General features: G+C 46.9%; 1 pseudogene; it reads left to right on the top strand.

Moving 5' to 3' along the window:
• Window positions 1-22,463, top strand: part of LOC119392029 (high affinity nerve growth factor receptor-like) — a 34,545-nt pseudogene extending 12,082 nt beyond the window's left edge.
• Window positions 22,464-23,911: the final 1,448 nt, after the last annotated feature.

Below are 23,911 nucleotides of genomic sequence, written 5' to 3' on the forward strand. Positions count from 1 at the left end.
CGCACCATGCACTGGGGCTGTGCTGCAAGCCTGATCTAACTGAAGAAAAAAAAGGAAGCGATTGTCTTTAATAAGATGAGTGGACTTTTTTTTTATTGCGATAGCAATTATGTGGACACTCGTGTCGCATTTTGCCGTCGTTCGCTCGCACATAGAACATACAACGCGCAGGGCGATGTTATCGATTTGTACTTTATACGGAACATGACGGCGACGGCAAAATGCGACACGAGTGTCCACATAATTGCTATCGCAATAAAAAAAAGTCCACTCATCTTATTAAAGACAATCGCTTTCTTTTTTCTCTTCAGTTAGATCAGGCTTACAGCACAGCCCCTGCGCATGGTGCGGTGCTTTGCGAACATTAATTGCCCAAGCCTGGACTAGATCCAGCCCTCCTGGGTAATAACATCCGCCTACGATCCCGAAAGTAACTCACTCATTCGTCTATCCCCACTTTTAAATGCGAAGCATTTCTTAGCGAACTTCTGCGACTTTGACCGTATCTATCTATCTATCTATCTATCTATCTAGCCGCCTACGACTTTGTGCTCTCCTGGTCGCTTGGTTAATCGAATGTACACCAAAATTGGTATGGCGTAACATGACTGTATGACGAACATAAATGACAAAACATGAAAATCATGACACGAATGTCATGTACAGCATGATTTACATGCTACGCTCATGGTGCGCTGGCGGCCGTTTCGCTAGCTTGATATACACCAAAATTGGTATCTTGTGACATGACTGTGTGACGAACATAAATGACGCGAGTTATCATGAAAATCATGACACGCATGTCATGTACAGCATGACTTACGTGCCACGCTCATGGGGCGCTGGCGGCCGTTTTGCTAGCTTTATATACACCAAAATTGGAATCTTGCGACGTGACTGTGTGAAGAACATAAATGACGCGAGTTATCATGAAAATCATGACACGCATGTCATGTACAGCATGACTTACGTGCCACGCTCATGGGGCGCTGGCGGCCGTTTCGCTAGCTTTATATACACCAAAATTGGTATCTTGCGACGTGACCGTGTGACGAACATAAATAACACGAGTTATCATGAAAATCATGACACGCATGTCATGTACAGCATGACTTACGTGCCACGCTCATGGGGCGCTGGCGGCCGTTTCGCTAGCTTTATATACACCAAAATTGGTATCTTGCGACGTGACCGTGTGACGAACATAAATAACACGAGTTATCATGAAAATCATGACACGCATGTCATGTACAGCATGACTTACGTGCCACGCTCATGGTGCGCTGGCGGCCGTTTCGCTAGCTTTATATACACCAAAATTGGTATCTTGCGACGTGACCGTGTGACGAACATAAATAACACGAGTTATCATGAAAATCATGACATGCATGTCATGTACAGCATGACTTACGTGCCACGCTCATGGGGCGCTGGCGGCCGTTTCGCTAGCTTTATATACACCAAAATCGGTATCCTGCGACGTGACCGTGTGACGAACATAAATAACACGAGTTATCATGAAAATCATGACACGCATGTCATGTACAGCATGACTTACGTGCCACGCTCATGGGGCGCTGGCGGCCGTTTCGCTAGTTTGATATGCACCGAAATTGGTATCTTGCGACGTGACCGCGTGAAGAACATAAATAACACGAGTTATCATGAAAATCATGACACGCATGTCATGTACAGCATGACTTACGTGCCACGCTCATGGGGCGCTGGCGGCCGTTTCGCTAGCTTTATATACACCAAAATTGGCATCTTGCGACGTGACCGTGTGACGAACATAAATAACACGAGTTATCATGAAAATCATGATACGCATGTCATGTACAGCATGACTTACGTGCCACGCTCATGGGGCGCTGGCGGCCGTTTCGCTAGATTGATATGCACCGAAATTGGTATCTTGCGAAGTGACCGTGTGAAGAACATAAATAACACGAGTTATCATGAAAATCATGACACACATGTCATGTACAGCATGACTTACGTGCCACACTCATGGCGCGCTGGTGGCCGTTTCGCTAGCTTGATCTACCCCGGAATTGGTCTTGCGCGACGTCACTGTGTGACAAACATAAATAATAGGAGTTAACATGAAAACCATGACACGCATTTTCCTCAATGACATACAAGACGATGTATGCAGCTCTTTGCTGGCTGCTTCGCATTACATCGATTCCCACAATGCGTGGGATCTGGCGGCTTTTTTTTTTTCTTGCCTTTTTCGCTTTGTGTTCTTGTTGTTTCCGCTGTTCTTGGTCGAAAATCATTTATCTGGAAGTAATTTCCATTAGGACAGCCCATGGCCGTGTCCTTCAGGGAGTCTAGCATCCTTTATTTAAATTGCAGCTACCTTCGGTGATATTAATGGAAATTTTAGTTCGATCGATCAGCACTCGCTGCTGTTTGAAGCAGCGCTTTTGCTAATTACGGTGCCTCTCATTAGGTTTGTTGTAATTGAAATGAGAGTGAACAGTGAAGTCCTTGTCGCCGTATTCTCTAGACGTATACTTTTTATCCCTTGGTTTTTAGGTTACACAACGGGGAAAAAACAGATTTAAAAGGGCCTAGAATGCTCCCGTACTACATCTATCTATCTATCTATCTATCTATCTATCTATCTATCTATCTATCTATCTATCTATCTATCTATCTATCTATCTATCTATCTATCTATCTATCTATCTATCTATCTATCTATCTATCTATCTATCTATCTATCTATCTATCTATCTCATCTTTTTTTTTTACCGCACGTTAAATCTTTAGTTTAGCGAAATAAACCCTACGGTGATATCTAAACGCTCTACTCAAGTAATTATTTACACATTTGAAGCAACGGAAACAAGGTCGTAATTTAAATGCCCTTAAGGCTTCAAGTGAAACGCCGACAAACATATCACTTCTCAGATATTTTGCGATAAGATTGAGTATGGAGGCAAAACAAAAAGTTCAGTGCAAGTGGTGAACAAGAGGAAGGACACCAGTTTTGTAGCGTCTCTTTTCTATTCCCTTTCATTCTCCTTCTCACTTTCCCCAGCGCACGGTAGCAAGCCGGTCTAAAAACTGGCTAACCTGCATGTCCTTCCGCCCGTTCCCTCCTTCCTTCTTTCATACACAGGCATAGCTTCATGTACTTATTAGCTATCGAGTTGCGTGGAAAGATACATCTTACCCGCCGCGGTGGTCTAGTGGTTATGGTGACCAACTGCTGTCCCGAAGTTCGCGACATCGAATCCCGGCCGCGGCGGCCGCATTTCGATGGAGGTGAAATGCTAGAGGCCCGTGTGCTTACATTTATGTGCACATTAAAGGACCCCAGGTGGTCGAAATTTCCGGAGCCCTCCACAAAGGCGTCCATCATAATCATATCGTGGATTTGGGACGTAAAACGCCAACAATATTAATTAAACATACTGCGTCATATAAGATGAGTTCGGTTCTCTGTTCTCCTCCCTCTACTCCTTCTCTGCCTCTCTTGGTCGCGTCGCCACCTGTCTCTCTCTTATTCAGCACGTCCCGTTGTGGCACCACATCGCAGTGACGAAGAATTTGCGATCAGCGCAGCGCCCGCATGCAGTTTACCTGTGTCACCTCCTCCTCCTCCTCAGGCTGATCAGCGACAACAAGTTGTCGTGCAACTGCAGCAGCAAGTGGATTCAGCTGCAGATCGCGCGCAACAGCAGCATCTTCGGGCCGCTGGGCAACAAGATCGAGTGCTGGCCACCAGATGGAAGCCCGCAGCCAGTGCTCCTGGCCACCTATCCCATCACCGGATGCGGTGAGTGGTCCACGCCAACAGCACTTCTCGTTCTGCGCTCTTCGTTGCGCTTAGCTTATGGCAGGGCGCTTCAAAAACAAGGGTGAAACGGACACATAAAGAAACACAAAGACGATTCTTCAGAGAGGAAGCTTTAGCTCGGCGCCTGTTATGTAATTACGCGCGGGAACAGAGAAATCGTTTTCCTCGAAAACCGCTGCATCAGAGTTGTTGTTACGTTTGAAAAAATTCACAGGGTTCTTTATGCATTCACCTCAGAAGACTCGAGTGCGAAAGCCATCTTAGTCGATGTATTGATCCTCCCCCGTCCCCCACCGAAAGCTTTCTGCACCTCCCCCGGTTTTGCACTGCCTCCGCAACTTTGATCGGCCCAACTTTGACAATGTCTTGTGACGACGTCATCATATGACGTCATAGTGATGTCACAAATTTTGACGATCTGTGACGTCATAATGACGTCATGCAATGGCATCATCACATGATAATTTTTGCATCTCTCGCGTTGGCGCCGCCGACGCCGATGGTTAATTTTTGCGTTTGATGAAGCATCTAAGCCGTTCGCTTTAAAAGAGTAAGAAACAGTTGTAAATTGCAGCGCGGAACAATGCAGAAGGAAGGAGCGAGATCACCGACGACAGCTGCTGGTTGTATATATGAATATATAATGTTTTCTTCTAACGTATCGGCCGGTTTCAGGCCTTCGTCAGGGAATACAAGGCGTAGGTAAAAATGCACTTCTTATTACATGATTATGATAGGGAGACCCCAACATGTGCGACACCATGATTGTCATAGCTATGGCGTACATCAGGTAACTATAAACGTACACCTTTCTGATTGCGCATGAGTACTGATTTCTGTCTATTTCACGAATCCATTTCACGTATGCACCTTATGATGTTTAGCTTGCCTTAACATCGCTCGTAAAGATATTCATAGTTTAATGTCTCCTCATGAAGAAGAAATGATGATCATGGTGTCTATTTTCTGTCTTCTCTTCTGAAGAGCTAGAAGAACGCTTTTTTCACAATTTCTTTCTCGTTCAGGAAGTTTGTCCAAATTTCTCATTGATGTTTGAAAAATTCTATTGAATCAGGGGTACCCCAAAATGAATTGAACTATCTCTCAAACTTAGAGCCGGCTGACATGACTAAGGTTCATGCTGTTGTGTAATCAAAAAAGAAAAAATGTGGTCTAGCCAAGAGCACAACCTACAACTACACTAACGTGAAACCTGGGGAGAAGCAAAGCATGCAGTGTGCGCCGGTATTTCCCGCAGCAAAGTCGCTGCTAATGTGCGTTTCCTGAGCCAACACGCGCCGTTCGCTCTCTCTCACCGCACGGCGCGCGCTAATTGGGAGCCGGAGAAGCGCCGGTGGGAGGAGCAATCGCGCCCTTGCGTAGGCGGTGGCACCCTCTCTGCGCTTAACCGCTTTCAATCATTCAAATGAGAGGCAGATTTTCCGTAAATTGTCTTCGTGTTACACACCGCAACATGCTAAGAAGTATACTTTATAGGACAAAACTTGGCATTTGAAACCAATTTTGAGACGGAATTTAACAAATTTATGTTAATTTTGCAATTAAATCTTGATTATTTCTTTATTTTAAATTAGTTTAAATCATGTTAGTTTATTCTGAGTGGGTTTTGGCTAATTATACTTGTTTTTTACCATAGTTTGATGACTTGATTTACCGTGACGACGACATGACACGCCGACAAGTCTAGACCCAAAGGTGCTTCGCCCCTAAAACACTTCATTTCATTTACAACAGAATATCAAATCATTCCTTTCCACAAAGTATTACAGGGCTTCGCCCGTAGCAAACTTCATTTAGCCTACATAGCTTGCGAGATTGGTTCGTATATGTCGTTTTACGATACCAAGCAGTTGGACAAAGCTCGAGAGCGACGCGCCGCTGGTATCTCTCGAAACAGCGTGCTAGACGTTGATGCACAACCGTTGATCTTGGTGCATAACGAGAAAGAACGAGCGCAAGTTTCAAGGGCAGAGTGGGCGCTTCCGCGTGCTTCGGCTAAACATGGGCCACCTTTCGTCATCTAAAAGCACGGCGTACCAAGGGACTGCTCTACTGATCTGAGGTGTTTTTTTTTTCTTTATCGTGCATTACAAAGGTAGACCGATTCATAGCACTTTGACGTCATGAATTTAACCGAGGGTTGTCAGTGAGAACGTATTGAATAGACAGACTAAATGAACTGACTGACACAAAAGGACATTGGGCTCAACCTCTTAGAATGCGTCGTGCGCCTGGCGGAATGAGCTTTCCTTATCATGTATAAAATGAGCTTTTAAGTAGTCGACAAGCCAACCTGCACGCGATGTCGAACGCAATCCAAGACGTCACCTGTGCGGCGAACCGCATGCCCAACCTGCGTGCATAACAGGCAAGTACGCTTTACAGAATCATGGGAACTGTTTTGTTTTGAGAACATCGCTTCCATTGAATCGTCGGTAGATTGTTTCAACGATATTTGTAAAGCCCACCAGCCCACTGACGACGCACACTACAGCCCTACCATGCTATAGGCATATCGTGCCGTACGTCAGCGATGATTTACCGCCGTGCTTATTTTGCTGCTAGCTTTCCGTCCTTAAGTACACACGAAAGAAAAACAAAACTAGCCGCGGCTATTCTAAGCGCCGGTTGCAACTACGAATGCCGGACTGGCAGTCTCTCGCGGTAACGCAACGCCGCCTGCAACGCAGGTTAACTCGAACGTGTTTATTTTACTGAGCGGGCCGTCGCCATTTGTGTATGTAGGCTGCACGCAGCGTTGTTGATCGACTCTCCTTGGCCGCTTTCGACAGTGGACCGGGCAGTCGGTGGGAACAGCGTCCGCGGTAACATGGGGAGGCCGACTTGAAGGCACGTCGAGGTCGCAGTTGATCGCATACACGAAGGCGAGAGCTCTTAAAGAAAGCTCGTAAACAATGCAAAACTTCTTCTTGGGCAAGTTGTCTACACGCACAGATTCATTGTAGCGCGAAAGTACACGGACAGAGAAAGGACAGGTCACGCTCGTTGTGTCCCTCCTCTGCCCGTGATCTTTCGCGCTACAATGACTTCTCTACCCTTAACCTCTGACAGGAAGAACACCAGGGAGAAACACACACAGTCTTGTGTGCCGCCAGTGTTGCGCAATCCGTCATTCAGTATGCTGTACCAACACTCATAGGCGTGCGCAGGGTTCCCCATCAGGGGGTGCAAAGGTTCATCGCAGCGCCCCCCCACCGTACTAAGTCAATGTATGGGGCAGATTTTGCCCCCCCCCCTCTTAGGTGACTAGAAGGGTCAATGTACGGGGCAGATTTCGCCCCCCCCCCCTCTTAGGTGATTAGGGGGGGGCGCCCCCCCTGCCTCCCCCCCCCCTGTCCCTGTGCGCACGCCTATGCCAACACTCCCAGTCTTCGACTCTAGCTAGTTTTTCTTTTTTTTAGCATTCAGTGGAGGAACGATATTGCACACGCAGGTAAATCTTCACCTCTGAAGGTAACATAATTAACTAGCAACTTTTCGTCAATATGTGCGATTTTCTGCGACTGTTCATTTACGTATGTAGAAAAAGAAGTTCACTTATAAAATTTCTCACTCGTAAATACAAGAAGAGGACGAGGATGTTCGGAACAGGCCGATTGTGTTCGTAACAATCTCGCGTCTTTAATAACATAAGCATCATGCTTAACAGTAAACTTCTTGCCTTCCTTTTGTCTCACCTCCAAATAAAAAAATACGTGCTGAAATTTGGCCGACGAGTTAAAGCAAGGTCGTGAAACTGTCGTCGAAGACAGTGAGATGGGTTCAGCCAATCTGTAACTCTGAAATAAGTACACATATGCATGCCTATTACATCGCTACGATAGCAAAATATAACGGCGTTAACGAGAATCTTGACTGATCTCACCTTGTTATAACAGAAAGATTGCGTGTTAAATCGTATCAGGAAAAAAATCAACTTATGATCGTCATCAGGTCATCGTCGTAATCGTCTTCATCCTACTTTAAGTCCACAGCAGGACGCAAGCCTCTCCTAATAATCTCGAATTTACCGTGTTTTGCGCAAGCTGATTTCATATTGCGCTATACAGCTTTCATAATTTTGACCCCACATAACTTTTTGTCAACTTGGCAGCTTTTTCCATCCATTACTCTTAATGAACCGGCTATATGTCCTAATAACTTCAGTTGCATGTACAACGTTCTTTTGTATAGTGTTTGCAGCTCTTCATCGGCGAAACCAAAGCTACTTAGCCTAGCTGGTGCAGCATAATGCAACGCCTGTATGCCATATAAGATTGAGTAACTTGGAGAAGAGACAGCAGTCGCAAAGCGTGGCGTTCCACGGTCGCTGGAATATTACCAATCCCGCCGTTCACTCAGTCGATGTGCCCATTGACCAGCGCGAGAAAAATTAGGGTCACCATCGGCGACATCCGGAAAGACTCGGACGACTTCCGGGCGCGACGTCGGAGTCGGCCCGTTGGACGACCGCCAACACCGTCCTCCGGAGGGCGGCCGGTCTGTTGAGCCCAAACGTGGCGCTGCTCTCTAAACAAGCGGAACAGATGTCGACGCCGCGGCGTCCTGAGGCCGCGGGCACATTTAGCACCTTGTCGCCTCGCCGCCCGAAGAACTAACTGCGTGCTCCTGCGAGACTGGGTCAATCGAACGTGGCCTCTCGGGCGTCGACGCGTGCGGACGTGTGCACAAGACACACAATACGGGACAGCTCGATCACGTACATAACATACATACATACATACATACATACATACATACATACATACATACATACATACATACATATATACATACATACATACATACATACATACATACATACATACATACATACATACATACATACATACATACATACATACATACATACATACATACATACATACATACATACATACTGAGAGCACTTTTAGTAGGGTTGCGACGGACGTGTGAAGGTCCACTTTTCAGTTTATTCAACGGTTAAAGGCAATGGGTCTGCGAGCAAAGCAGTATGCGCCTTCGTGCCTATAATGTAAAGCTGTGAGGCGAGAAGTGGCAAAAAGGTTATTCGCAGTATGTGTTTGCACTACTCCATGCGGGGGATCGGTTTCTGTAAAAATTCGGGAATACAACTCCTTTCGTGGCAAAAAATATAAATAAATAAATAGGGATGATAACATTACACGATAACCGCCTACGGTAAATAAATAAATAAATAAATAAATAAATAAATAATAAATAAATAAATAAATAAATAAATAAATAAATAAATAAATAAATAACAACAGCGATGATGTCCACGGCAACTCTTAGCTTAACTCTGAGCCGTTCTCGTTTCTTAAAAAAGTGCTCCCCAAGGGTGCATAAGAGGAAGCGATGCGACACTTGCTTTATTTTCTACCCCATGCATTTCGCTTCTTGCAAATGGCTTCGTTTCAGCTGTTTACCCTAGGCGCGTGTTTGAGGATAAGATGCAGAGCGTAGCGTCTGCTAATCAGTTTAATTAGTGCGCGGTCAAGAGACCAGGTACAGCACCCGTGAGGCGAAGTAATCTTGGGTAATTGTCTTGAGAGTAGTTCTCTTTGTTGATTTAGTTTAGAGGGAAGGGGGGGGGCACTTGTAAGGCTTCTTTATTTTATTGCGATTTCGCTCCTTTAGTGGTCATGTGCCACTCTTCCAAGTAATCATCGAATGACCTTAGTATCAAAGTTTTATAGCGTCACGAATCGATTGCCAAAAAAGAAAATGTTCGAATCCGTCAAGAACGATTAGGGTTAAAGGGATTGGTTACACTTTTTGTCGCACGGTTTCTCTCTTTTTTCGTTCGGACGAGCGCGCTTTGATGACGAAGGGGCAAAAATCTACGCCAGCACGCGTCATGAACTTGAGCGCGCGTCGTGAAACGCGTTCGATTATAGAACGGTCCCCCTGCGCTCGCCGTGTTTAGGGCAGCGTGAGCTTCGTGTCGTCCACCTCACTCGCGTTGACGAGAACGCCCGTGAGGTCCTTCACCCTGCGGCGACGCGAAGGAGGGCCGGAAGCCCTTGCTTGTCGCGACCAAAGTGCCGCGTCACGTTCACGAGTCGCGATTCCTCGCCGAACGTGACATGTGGCCACTCGGCCGAGGTCCCGGATCGACGGTACAGTTAGTTGGGAACCGATACGGCTTCGCTCGACGTCTGCAGAACCGCTAGACATCTGACGACCTTCCCCGCGGGAACTACACCTATATCGTAGCGAGAATCACGACGCTCTGTTGAGAAAAAAGACGAGGCATGGCTGGTCGAGCAGCGAGGTGGGCGGCCAACTGTTTGACAACGTTTCGTTCCCCGGTTTATTTGTTCTCATTTTTTTTTCTTTTCGCTGGAGCTTTTCAAACGGGATATTTCAATGGACAATACGATATTACTGTCGACTGCTTCAGCGTGTCTTGTAGCAGCTTGGAGATCAAGTGCCGAACACGTTCACACCCAAAAATAGTATTGCTTAGCTGACGCTGCAAGAGGCCCTGCAACACCCTTCCCAGTAATCGCTGAATGACCTCACTATAGGAGTTTGTTGCCACACGAATAAACTGCCGCAATCTTTTTTTTTATATAATCCGTCAAGTACTACTCATCGGCAGCATTTCCACACTATGTTCAAGAAGTGTTGCAGGCCCTTTTTAACAAAAAAGAAATAAAAGAAGCAGTGTGCTGGTGGACGACAGGGCTTGCGAGTGATTGTGGTAACCTAACCAATAATGCCTAATAGTCATAATACCGATAATATAATAAATAGACAAGAAACGAATACATATAGCAAGAAACTTCACCGATTCGAAAATGCTCATTTAAGTAGTCTAACTTAGGCTTGTGTCATGACAAGCGCTCTTAAGGCAATCGGCAGCTTAAACTGAGCGCTGGGGTTGTACCGCGAGGCGTATCCGTCCGTACGGTCTGTACACTCCCTGTATGCCTGCCGCACATGCTGGGGTTTTCCAACTCGTTTCTTTCGGTCAGCCTGACCATCCACTTCTTTTTCTTTCCTTTTCTCCTCCTTACTCCCCATCACGACTGATGAGCCCATCCATCTCGCTGCTCCGAATGAACTCATTCGCCGCATCACAGAGTTTGCGTGAAACGGACCTCTAGCTCGAAAAGAAAAAGCCCATCGCTGAGTGAGAGAAGGGCGAGAGTACAACCCAGTGGGGCCTGGCCGGCCCCGCCTGCTGTCGCCATGTTTCCGCCCGCTACGCTCCGCCACCGTCGATCACCTCTCAGAGACCAGTAGTGGAAAAAAGGTTCCACTCTGCTGCCTTCGAGTCGCAGCGGTAGCGTGAAGCTCCGCCGTCACCGCGACTGTCAAGAGCAATGCGCGCGCCATTAGCGACGGCCTGCCTGCGGGCTTCAGGCGTTTTCACGCCGGCTGCGTCGCTTCTGTGGACTGATGGCTGCCTCTCACGGCAGCCTCGGGCCAACTGTTCGCGTGGCCCGGTCCTGACCGGCCTCGGGCGGCATCCGTTCTTTCTGCCTTACCACGCTCCTGACTTCTCGCTCTCCGAGGGACCGTTGTGCGCTCTCAAGGTTATCTGTGTACGACGCCATCCCAAAGGCAGCCTCGGGGTCTCCTACTAGGCCCGTTACCAAAACTCGTACTCTTTCCTTGCCTCACTCGAGCCCATAGTTCGGCAAAGAATGTGGAGCTGACTCAGGCTCACCCAAGAAATTACGGCAAGATATATATGGCATTTAGGGCTCACTCGGACTCGAGCTCACTAAAATTTTTCGCAACCAGACTCACTCGGACTCAGACTCGCCAAACAATAACTCAGCTGGACTCATTCGGACTTAGAGTCACGGCTCGATCCGAGTATGAGTAAGTCTTAGTGAGTCGACTCACGAGTGAGTTTGCCCACCTATGCTCGAGCCAGAGCCTATCGCTATCATAAACGAGGACCGTGCTTTGAGGAGCCGCAACAACATTTTTGTTATAGTATAAACAGTTTGGCAAATCGGTGCATCTTTCGAAGGAAGCTATTTATTCATTTTAAAGCTATTTCAGTGCAGCTTACTCTTATACATCGGGCTATGTCGTGTGTCGTAACCCTCGCAACGTTTACCTTTGTTTTGTTTTTTATTGTTGTTTCTTTCATCACTGCCCCTCGCCGTCCGCGCTGTTCACTTCCTTTAAAGACATTGGTGCTCCCTGTTGCTAAGAGAGGTACTTAGATAACATGTTGAAAAACAGGAAGAAACAAGGTTTGCAGTTCCGTCGTAAAATGCCACGAGAAGATATAACAAAAATTCTGCACGTCAATCACTTCCTGACATTGGGCTTTGCAATGCATTCGTAGTCAACAAGTGTCCATTCATCCATAGAATTGGATAGTCAATTTTCAGTGTAAACGACCGAAAATCAAGAAAAAGCCGTCGATACCCTTTTTTTTTCGTTCTTATATATGTTATGGATTTGCGATCTTATTATCGGCATTCAGACGTGCTTGCATAATCATTACTGAGGAGTTATGGCGGCGACATACGGCAATGATGCGAATTCAGCTGCGAAATCCCGATAGCAGCTATCGCTGCAATAAACACGACGATATGCTCGGCCCTGATAAGCTCTTTTCGCAACAGGGCGAGATGGCAGACGCAGCGCGCCTGCCAGCGAGACGTTTTATATAGCGATAACCGTTATGGTCTCTTAACAGTTATGGAAAAATCTTGGTCACGGGCGTCACAACTGAAACCAACGGCAACCTAATTGTCACCGAGACGCTTTGTGGGAACAAACGTCAACGCTACGGTTGTTGGCAGCGTGTCATTTTTTTTGCCGTCAGTGCATCGCCATCGCACGCAACCAGAGCGAACACGCAAAGTACGGGAAGCCTAAGCGCCGAAAATGCGTAGAAGATAGGTGACTCGTGTTCACTTCCAGCAAGACACAAAACAGAATTCTTTTCTTATCGCTAGTCTCGCCTATGACCTATTCCAGCGATAACGGCAGCTCGAGGGCGTCCGAGACTATGACGAAGGTTGAAAAAAGTACGAAAAATGAAACGGATCGTCAGAACACGTTACCCTGAAAGTATTTTTAACCAATTATTTCATTTCACTTTTCGTTGTCACTCTATGCCATCAGCCTGGATGCCACTGCACCACAGTTATGGATTTGCTAGACACCTCAGTGAGATATACCGCGATTGGAAACTAAGAATCTGACAAAAGAGTAGGCATTATAGTGAAAGGGGAAGGAAGCTCTCGATTTGACAGTTTCGTGTGACGCCATGACAAGGGTTTCGGGTTAACCGCGACAATGGGTTTGCAGTGGGTTTTCCGGCGGTGTTCTGGACAAAATTAGGAGCATTGCGTCACAATAATCATGATCCCGCCAATTATCTTATGCAGCAACGTGGGAGCCCTAAACGCGTTCGCGCGCATCTTGTAGGACATTAATAAAGGTATTCCATTCTGTTACGCACACACGGTCAGTATGCATTTGCCTAAGACGACTCGAAAGCCGTCTTCTTTTCTTCTTAGTCGATTTATTGATCCTACCCCGCCCGCCTCCGAAAGCTTTCTGCACACTAACGTGGCTTTGCACTGCCTCCGTGATCGGACCCCTTTGACCAAGGGACGATGTATGCGATCATGTCATCATGCGACGTCATGTTGTAACGTCATAATGACGTCACTATGGCTTCACAAATTCTGGCGATCTGTGACGTCACTGATGACGTCCCGTTACATTGAAGTCATGTCACTTTTGGTACGCCGACTGCACATGCACAACCATTTGAGTATCACGTGAGTTTTGACCGGCTTTTATTACTTACGTTTTTTTGTCATCATTCGTGTTGATGCTCGACGCCGGCCTCGCGAAGTGTAGCCAGATCTCGCCAAATCTCTAAGACGCCAAAGGTCGCTTTTCGCTTTTGATGAGGCATCCAAATTCGCTTCAATAAAAACATTGACTGGTTATATGATTCGTTTCTGCGCAGATATCCCCGAAGTGGAGGTTGTCAACTCGAGTGCCGTGGTCAACGAGCGCGAGCGCGTGACGCTGACGTGTCGCGGCTGGGGTCAGCCCTCGCCCAGGGTGCACTGGAACACGACGCGGGTCGAGGCGGCGCCCTTCGACGTCGCCAACACGGTCTCCGAGGAGATCGGCCCCGACGGTCGCCTCCACCAAGTCAAGATTGCCGAACTGATCCTGCACGGCGTGGATGGCACCGCCAACGGAGTACTGCGATGCTACGCGGACAACGTCGTGGGACGCTCCAAGGCCGAAGTCAGCCTCACCATCTTCAGTGAGTAGCCGCATCATTCCTATCTACCGATTATTTCGAATTAAAAATGGCATGTTGTTTGAGAAAAGGGCCTTGGCTCGCCGATTGATGCCTTACCGACGGAAGGCTTCCGGTAATAAAAGGACACCGGAGAATGCTTGCTTCGAGAAAGTTTAGACGAAGCTTGAAGCTGGAGAAATCGAAAACATCAGTGTCACTGAAAAAATAATAATCAATCCATTTTAAAAGCAATGTATTGTTCCTCCTCTGGCTCTACTATTTCATGTTTGCGCTACTTATGTGGTGCTGAAGCTGGAAAAAGAAAGTGTCTTTAATAGACTAGGTGCTTGTCCCACAAAACGCGCAGGCTAATGAAATCTATGCTTCAATATAGGCGTTATATCATCATGTGACATCATCACATGATGATCATTTTTTGCATCACTCGTGCTGACGCCGCCGTCGCCGATGGCCACTTTTCGCGTTTGATGAGGCCTCTAAGGCTTTCGCCTTAGTAATACGAACAGCGCCCTTTGTACAAGTAACAAATTGTCTGCGATGTTGAACAGCTGCACTGGCAGAAGGAAGGAAGAACTGTGCAGGATAAACTTCTGGTCTTCCATTCTGTGTTTAATGCTGATTCATTGGCAGGCAATGTTTGCACGGTTTAATGAACTAAGGCTTCAGCTCTTTTGCTAAAGTTGTTCGCGTCGATTGATCGCCAACTGTAAATTGCTTTAGTATTCTAAATGACGATTGATTGATTGATTGATTGATTGATTGATTGATTGATTGATTGATTGATGATTGATTGATTGATTTGATTGATTGATTGATTGATTGATTGATTGATTGATCCAGCGCCGCCCCGCATCTTGTCGATGGACTTGAGCAAGAGCTACTACCAACACATCAAGTACGAAGCGGTTGCTTATCCGGCGTACAACTTCACATGGTACTTCAACAACCAGCCACTATTCCTAGACGACAAGAACGAAAAGAACGAGAAAAACAAGTACAGCGCAGTGAACGTCAAGACAGACGCTGCCATCTACAAAGGTACGCACCAGAACCTCGAATCACTCGGCCGATGAAAACGCATGTAAGCCTTGTGGCAATGCGCAGGATACATAGGCGTGCGCAAGGTTGCCCATCAGAGGGGCAAAGGTTCATCGCAGCGCCCCCCCACCCTACTAAGTCAATGTATGGGGCAGATTTTGCGCCCCCCCCCCCTCTTATGTGAATAGTGGGGGCGGCCGCTCCCCTTACACCCCCCCCCCCCCCTGTGCGCACGCCTATGGCAGGATACCCTGTAGGAGCCAGCAATCAGGCAGCCTGTTAAAGTTGAACTTCAAAACCTCTTACAGCCCTTTCTTAACCGGGCTTGGTGATGCCCCGAAATGACAACTTATTTCTGACTGAACTCGACTGCCGAGTTTACTCGCACGCTACCAGCACCGGCTAACTCATGGCTACGTATGATGATTAACATTGGCTTACGTTGGCTGACTGCTAGCTAATGTAGGCTATCCGCTGATAACAGCAATGCAATATTGTCGTCAAATTTCAATCCAATGATTTCTAATGTATAAGCCTTCTTTGCGAGTGTAAACAACTGCCGCAAAAAGGGTCTACTGTCTCACTTGCAAAAACAATAGGCGCAAGTTTCAATTTCATCTCAACAATAAGTCTACTGAAGACTACAAAAGATACAGGAACATAACTGCATTACAACATTGACTTCTTTATGGCTTGCCCCGATGTAAGCAAACCTTTGGCAGAAAGGACTGTCACCTTTACATTTATTTCTTATTTGGACTAAATAAGAAATAAATAAGAAAAAGAAATCGGAAAAGCGATCACAGATCCACTGGCGAAGCTAACCTTTATTAGGTTAATGACGGCAAAAGTCAAATATAACAATTACAACAATCGAGAACTAGAACGGTACGGCATCGCGCGAATCACCGCGCGTATATTCTTGTGTTAAAATTTCGATGTACGCGCTATTTCGCGATAGCCATTGTACGAGTATTTGACGATGAAGGTGGTGCCAACGGTGGGTCACAGGTTACCTGGAGTTCCAGACAGACCTTCCCTCGAACGCGGGCATCTACACTCTAGTCATTGAGAACGAGTACGGCGTCGCCAACAGAAGCCTCGAGGTGTCCTTCACGCCATGTGAGTATGCGCTTTCCAGAATGCAATCCACAGACAGTGACACAAACTCTTGTTGTTCTTAATATCATAATATAACCGAGTTTATATTACAACATACCGACCTTTTGAGGCTGATTTCTGAACAATAATCCCAGGTTTGTGTTTCTTTTTCCTACAAGAAGCGCCAAATGTGTAGTGTCTTAGTAACTTCACCAGTTCCGTTGCTGCACCAAGTTGTTCAGTGTAGACGTTCAGACCCGAAGGTCGCGGGTTCGATCCCGGCAGCGGCGGTCGCATTTCGATGGAGGTGAAATGCTAGAGGCCCGTGTACTGTGCGATGTCAGTGCACGTTGAAGAACACCAGATGGTCTAAATTTCCGAAGCCCTCCACTACGGCGTCTCTCATAATCATATCGTGGTTTTTAGGACGTAAAACTCCAGATTATGTACTATTACTATGTAGATGTTCAGCTACGTAAAGTTAGGTAACAGCGCTGATAACATTCCATGACATCATGCATGGCACCACGTTTTTGTAGCATAATTCATGACGCCATGCAGTGCGTAAGGTAACGAAGGGCAGCCAACCAGACACCTCTTTGATTACCCTCCCACTCACTCTGTTTCTTTCTTTCTTTCTTTCTTTCTTTCTTTCTTTCTTTCTTTCTTTCTTTCTTTCTTTCTTTCTTTCTTTCTTTCTTTCTTTCTTTCTTTCTTTCTTTCTTTCTTTCTTTCTTGCTGGCTTGTATCTGTCTTATCCTACTTGCCCTGTTAAGGTGTTTCATGAAAAGCTTAAATGGTAACGTTTTTGAAATTAGAGAGTATGTGCAAACCGTAATTCGCAAGAAAAGAAAGAATTTAACTTTCTGTGGCAACGCATTTCTAGAAAATCCCACAAGGTGGACGAAGGGACAAATAGGTGGATGGCAGTTTCCCTTTCACGTTAAGATTAACGGGGCACAAGTGCAAGCCTCCGCCACTGATACTCATGTCATGATAGTCGTGATAGTTTTGCGGCAACGGCTAATGTGTGCTGCCTAACATTGTGCCCAGTTCCCCAGAACGGACACAAGCTGCCAAGAATGCCAGTGCCATCGGGAAAGCCGCGCGTCCAAGAGAGGGAGACGATGACGGACGCCGAGCAGGTGCGTGATTATAGGTAAAGCTTCGACACATGCAGTGACGCACGCCATCAAACGCGTAGATTGTTTGCACTGACGTCATCGCGACCGCAAAGCTAGCAAACCAAGATGAACGACGGCACCTTCATACTAGTTGCTATTCTTGGCCCATCTCCGGCAGCACCGAGTAGGCTATGAGTGTTTACCAATACGGCGTCCGTGATGTGAGCGATAAGCATGGGGAAAGGAAAAGAACATGAGGCAGCAGTGCATGGAACCTAATAACGGTGTCACACAGTGCACTGCGATCGCGATCGAGCCCGATCAGGATCAAAATTTCAATAGTGACTGCTCCCTTCCGCAACTTGCGTAACTGAGCCAATCGCTGTTGAGAAATTTTATCTTGGTTGGGTTCGATCGCGATGACAACGACCGTGTGACCCCGGTATAAATATTTCCATAAGATATCGCCTTTTACCTCCCTGTGGTTTTGTTGGATACCTCTGCCAAACCGCAGTAAAAATCAAGAAACTTGGGGAAGTAACTCGAATAAATGAAGAATGGCTAATGTTGGATAAATAAGTCTAGATGTTTGCTTATGTTACCAAGTGTTGGCTGATCATGGCTAACGTCGGCCGGTATTGCCTAAATGACGGTAAGTGTTGAGTAATGTCGACATATGTTTTTTTATAAACGTGGGCTTCGTTCAATCTCTTCGAGTCGTGATCTCGCAACCTGAATCGGTACTGCCTGGTTTGTTTCAACCAGCGTGACAGGACTATTATTGCGGGCGTATAGTTATCACCAGTGGACGTATGTCTCTCCAGAGCACCAACTTCTGGGCGAGCTCTTTTTGCAAGCGCACTCAAACAGGGACAGAGGCTGTCATCAATTCCCTCTGCCCGTGTTTGTGTGCACTTGACAGTGTTCTGATATGTCCCTCTGTCACCTTGCCTGCTGCGCTTGATTTCCCGTAGACCTTAATTGAATAATCCGTAAGTCAAAGCGCCACTGTCGTCAGTACAAGGATGTCATTCACTCATTGTTTCACTGCCGATCGGGCAGCACCAGATCCCGATGATCGTGGCGCTGAGCGTGCTGCTCGTGCTGGTGGCGGTGGGCGGCGCGCTCGTGACGCTGCGGTGGTGCCAGTTCCGACAGGACTACGCGGCCGAGGGCACCCGCTTCTCCACCTGGCTATGGGACTCGCTGCGACCGGGCGGTCGCCGATGCTTCGACCGCAAGAGAGCCGTGGTCACGGGCCGAGAGCGCATCCCGCTCAACATGGCGCGCATGGTCGAGAACCCCAACTACCCCGTCTACCACCAGGAGACGCTGAAGGGCGGAAAAAACGGTTCGGCTTGATTCGAATGTTGGCTTATCTTGTGTTATCTTATGTTTGTTAGCGAGTGGGCCATCTCGTGATAACAAGTACATCTTGAAACACTAAGTGCCCTATACGAATGGGACGTATGCGGGACGGAAGAAAGCCGTGAATTGTTCGATTTTAAAGCGTATTCACAAGACATATCAGCACATGTAGTAAAGAAGGCTCTTGACTTCAAATCCCTAGAAAAAATATACTGGCAAGCCTCATCAAAGCAGATAGAGAAAGGCTGGAAACTTTAAGCGTTCTCGCTGCACGCTCGAAATTCCCAGCGCGGAATATATATTATTTATTATTTATCAAGTTAGTTATTATTCTTAAAAAGCTACTTCGCCCACCTAATTTTGTATGTCTACCTATCTATTTTGATACTGATAAAAAATATTCTTACTGAATAACGAAAAAAAGCCTGCTTGTTTCTATTTTATTTTATTCTGAACTAACAGAATCGTGGCCAAACCGCCAGAGCTCGTGTGAGCAAATACATCTAACAATGTACAGTGCTCACGGATCGAAAAGCGACATTTTAAGTCTATACGTAGATTGTATCATCACTGTGTAACACTTTCGTGAAATTCATGCTGCAACATGTGCCTGAACTACCGAAGGGAAGTTGGGCCCTCGTCAGGTGTATTAACACACCTTTAGCCCAATTTCGTCGGCATACAGTGTTCGCTGTACACCGGAATAAAAATTTTTGATTTGATTTTTCATCATTTAAGTTCGTTTCCACCGCTTTCTATTCATAAGCCATCGGCGTAATCTCAGCTCGTATACATTTATATCAGAATATGAATGAGAACTAACAGACAATAATGCCAAGGAAAGTATATAGGAGATGTTATTTGTAGTAATTAGGACATAAGTGTGAAGAAAGTAAAGTGGAAGAAAAGATAACTTGCCGCCGGCAGGGACCGAACCTGCGACCTTCGGCGGCAAGTTATCTTTTCTTCCACTTTACTTTCTTCCCATTTATATCCTAATTACTGCAAATAACATCTCCTATATACTTTCCTTGGCATTATTGTCTGTTAGTTCTCATTAATATTGTGTCTAACAAAGAAGAACGAGCCCTTAAAAGTCATCTTCTTTCCTACATTTATATCACAGTCACTTTTAGTGGCCAGATTCGTAGCGACGTGACGCGATCGTCTCAAGCAAGTGCGCATACAATTGTTTACGTCTGAACTATCGATGCCATGTTTCAATCCGTGTGAACACCGTACATCTACATATGTATAAAAGAGGTGGCCGATCCCCTTCAATGAATAAATGACCGTGTCGCGTTATGTGTCGCTTCATGTGTAACATTATTCTCTGTCCCTGTGACTGGAGTTTGTCAATTCCGGTGTCGTTACGTGATTGAACGTTGCGTAGTTTGGTTTTCAGCATACACGGTGTTCGCCTGACTGCATTTTAAGTGAACTATAGTGTTATGCAACTGGACTGTATTTTGTGTTGTTTTTCGTGTCGCTACGTGAATGGACTTCGTGAATCTGTGATAATTTTATGGCTAGACTGATTTACATAAACTCTCCCTTTATGTAATTTTTTTCACTGCTGTGATATTCACGGATTCTATTATCTGTGAAAAGTAGTAGCCGGCGCTATGTAAACGCGTTAACATCCCCTAAACAACATGTAATTTAAAAATAAATGATGCCACAAGTGTTAGCGGAAACAGCAACCGGTGCTCGCAGGCACGTGGTGTCACAGTAAAAGCGATTTTTCACAGTGATGTACTGACTCTCATCTACTACGGTATCGAATGAGTCCCTGCCATGAGGCTTCATGATCGCGCACGTCTTTGCGCAGCAGTACGGCACATAGCTCGCGAGAAGATCAGCTTCATCCAGTCGCTGGGCGAAGGTGCGTTCGGACGCGTGTTCCTGGGCACCGTGGACTACCTGAGCCCCGACGAGCCGACGACGCTGGTTGCCGTGAAGACGCTCAAGGATGCGGGGTGAAGAGGCACGTGTGGACTTCGAACGCGAGGCCGAACTGCTCACCAACCTGCAGCACGCGAACATCGTGCGCTTCTACGGAGTCTCCACCGACGGAGATCCGCTCATGATCTCTTCGAGTACATGGAATATGGAGATCTCAACAATTTTCTCAGGTGAGTTGTGTCTTTCAGGTAGCGAAGGACAGAGGCGGAGGTTGCCATATTCCAAAAGCGAGGAGCGAGGTGGGGGAGAGATGGAGGACCTCTTTTAGATGCGAAGTATCTTAAGGCGGAGCTCAATCCGGTGGTGGTGGTGGTGGTGGTGGTGGTGGTGTGCGGCGTGACCACCCTTACTGCGCATGCGCATACCCTCTCCACACACCTCCTCTCCACTCACCCTCACCCTTCCCCTCCCCCCCCTTTCCACTCTTCCACTGAAACGCGGGCTAGACATGCCGAAATTCTCTCCTGCGCAACGCCGCGATGAGCTCGAGCGCATGCGCGTCCCCTCCCTTCTCCTCCTCTCCTACGCAGCCCCCCTCTCGCCCGCCTGTCGACCGCGTTCCCCGCTCGCCCTGTGAGAATTAACGGCCGGGCTAGATGGAAGATACGACGCGCGTAGCGTCCCTCTTCGCGTTCCACGACGCGAGGTCGGTAGCATGCCCAACGAACGCCAACGAAACGCGATCGTGCAAGTGCTCCGGCTTCGCATCGCCTCATGGTCCCCTTTAGCGGGAGATGGTGTAATTTTTCTGCATGGTAGTTAGTTAGTTAGTTAGTTAGTTAGTTAGTTAGTTAGTTAGTTAGTTAGTTAGTTAGTCAGTTAGTTAGTTAGTTAGTTAGTTAGTTAGTTATAGTTAGTTAGTTAGTTAGTAGTTAGTTTTATTAGTTAGTTAGTTAGTTAGGTAGTTAGTTACCCAATCATTTTTAATGCGATTATAGCATTCTGTGTAGACGTCACGCTCTTTTTGTGTGTCTGTATTCGTACTAAGCGCTTCAACAGTCGCCGTGGTAGCTTAGCGGGTTTTGCTGCTATAAGAACGAGAGCGCGGGTTCGATTCCCAGCCACGCCGACAGCATCTCAATTGGAACTATGTGCAACTACGTGCAAAAACACCCGTGTGCACAGGTTCAGGCGCGCCTTTAAAAGCCCCATATAATCAAAGTGAAACCGGAGTCCCCCACTGTGTTCACATAATTGTGTTTTTTCGCACATATTTCAAACTTCAATTTTTTTACCCTATATGCGCAACTGCGCATTCACATTAGCCAAAATTGTGTATCTGTTCATTTTTTTTTATTCTAATAAGCCACAGTCTGTCCGAAGTGGTGAATGACCGATGAAAACAAATGTCGCTGTTGAGGCTTATATTTCGATCGGATCGTACTCGAGCGTCGTACAGTGAAGCGCAATATTCTTTCCGTAGGGACCGTGGCCCGGATCGTTCGGTGCTGATCCAGGTGCCAAACCCGTTGCACCTCTGACAAGGGCTGACCTACTGAAGATATCGGTTCAAGTACGTTCACTCCATGAATTTGCCACAACGCTCTAACCGACGCGCGTCGTGCAGCATTTTTTTTTACGTGCCCTTCTTGGTCCAGGTGGCAGCAGGCATGGAGTATTTGGCGTCGCAGCACTTCGTGCACAGAGATCTGGCGACACGAAACTGTCTCGTCGGCGACATGCGGTCGTCAAAATAGGCGACTTCGGAATGTCACGGGACGTCTACAGCACAGATTACTACAGGGTAAGCGTGTGAATTTAATTTAATAACGTGTGCGCACAGCAGAAACGCATCCCGACCTGTTGTGTTCTATAGTGCGCAGAGTGTCACGTGGTAGTGACGGTGAAGAGAGCTACAGTCATTCTAAGTAGAGACGAAATCTTTATTGGGCGATCCTGTGCCAATAAAACAAAGTTACTCAATTTACGTACAAGCAATACACGCTGTACACTGATAACGGCGATCACAGTCGTCGGTCGTCGGTAATCTGAGCGCCAGCGGAATGCGTCGTCTTTCATACATCTGTGATCGAACCTTCCGGCGTTATCACTGGTGCTCGCGTCAGCTCTCAAATAAACTTGACTATACTCGCGCCCTGCGCGTAATCTGAATCGAACACTCCTAACAATGGCGAAGCTTCCGAGACATTGCGGCGCGGCCTGTTCTGTAATTGTGGGCGAAACCCGATCGCATCAATCAGGGCGCGTGGCCGATAGTAAACAAGTATATACCATCTCAACATTCTGGGACCGTTGGGAAACTGTGGGTCTCGTCAGGCAACCAAAAAAGAGACACAGAAGTAAGGCTTCTCCAATGTGCACGCCTGATCGCCCTCCGCATGACGCTGACTGAACGTAGCTTCACGGAATAATGATAAGCAGCGCATATTGACCGAGCCTTTACCGCTTCTCTGGAACAAGCATCCGGCACTTGCTAATGATTGGCTGATACGAACCTAAGCCTTCGCTACAGTGCATCGACTCGGTGCGCGCGGCCTCTGATAATATTTTCACCAGCGCGGCCGCACGAAACTACGAATCAGTTCGGGCACTTTCTTGCCTAATTTTCTCCTCAACAGTGGCGTTTATGTAGCATACACAATCTTAAAGGGCCCCTAAACAACCTCCGAAAATACAAAGAACGAGTGGTTTCTCTCCTGGCGTTTCCTGCATGTCTTTTCAGCACAATTCGTGACGCCAGCAGTCTGCAGTGTTCACGGACGTCATGAAAAATGATCTATCGATTTATCCATATACGTGGGATATCGGTTGCGAACTGTTTCTCACGTCGCACGCCCGTTCTGCCTTTTCTCGCATATCTATCGTGCGCGGCCAACTGATTCACTTTGTTTGTGCGTTTTCGACTGCGCAAGCGGAGATACCAGAGTTTAGCCGAAAACCACGAAATCTGACAGGATGAACGCTTAGTACTGACACTGCCCACGTGTTTTATGAAGCAATAAGTGGCTAGGAGGAGATAGCGCTTGTAAAATCTCACAGGGTCCCCTCTGCATTAGCCTAAGATGACTCGAAGGCGAAAGCCATCATTTCTTCTCAGTCGATATATTGATCATCCCTCGCCCCCATCCGAAAGCTGTCTGCACGTAACGTGTTTTTTTTTTTTTACTGCCTCCAGGATCGGAGGCACTGCAAGCTTTCTGCACCTCACCTGGCTTTGCGCTGCCTCCGTGATCGCCCCACTTT

This window comes from Rhipicephalus sanguineus, chromosome 4 (assembly GCF_013339695.2).
Source record: "Rhipicephalus sanguineus isolate Rsan-2018 chromosome 4, BIME_Rsan_1.4, whole genome shotgun sequence".
Classification (NCBI taxonomy): Eukaryota; Metazoa; Arthropoda; class Arachnida; order Ixodida; family Ixodidae; genus Rhipicephalus; species Rhipicephalus sanguineus.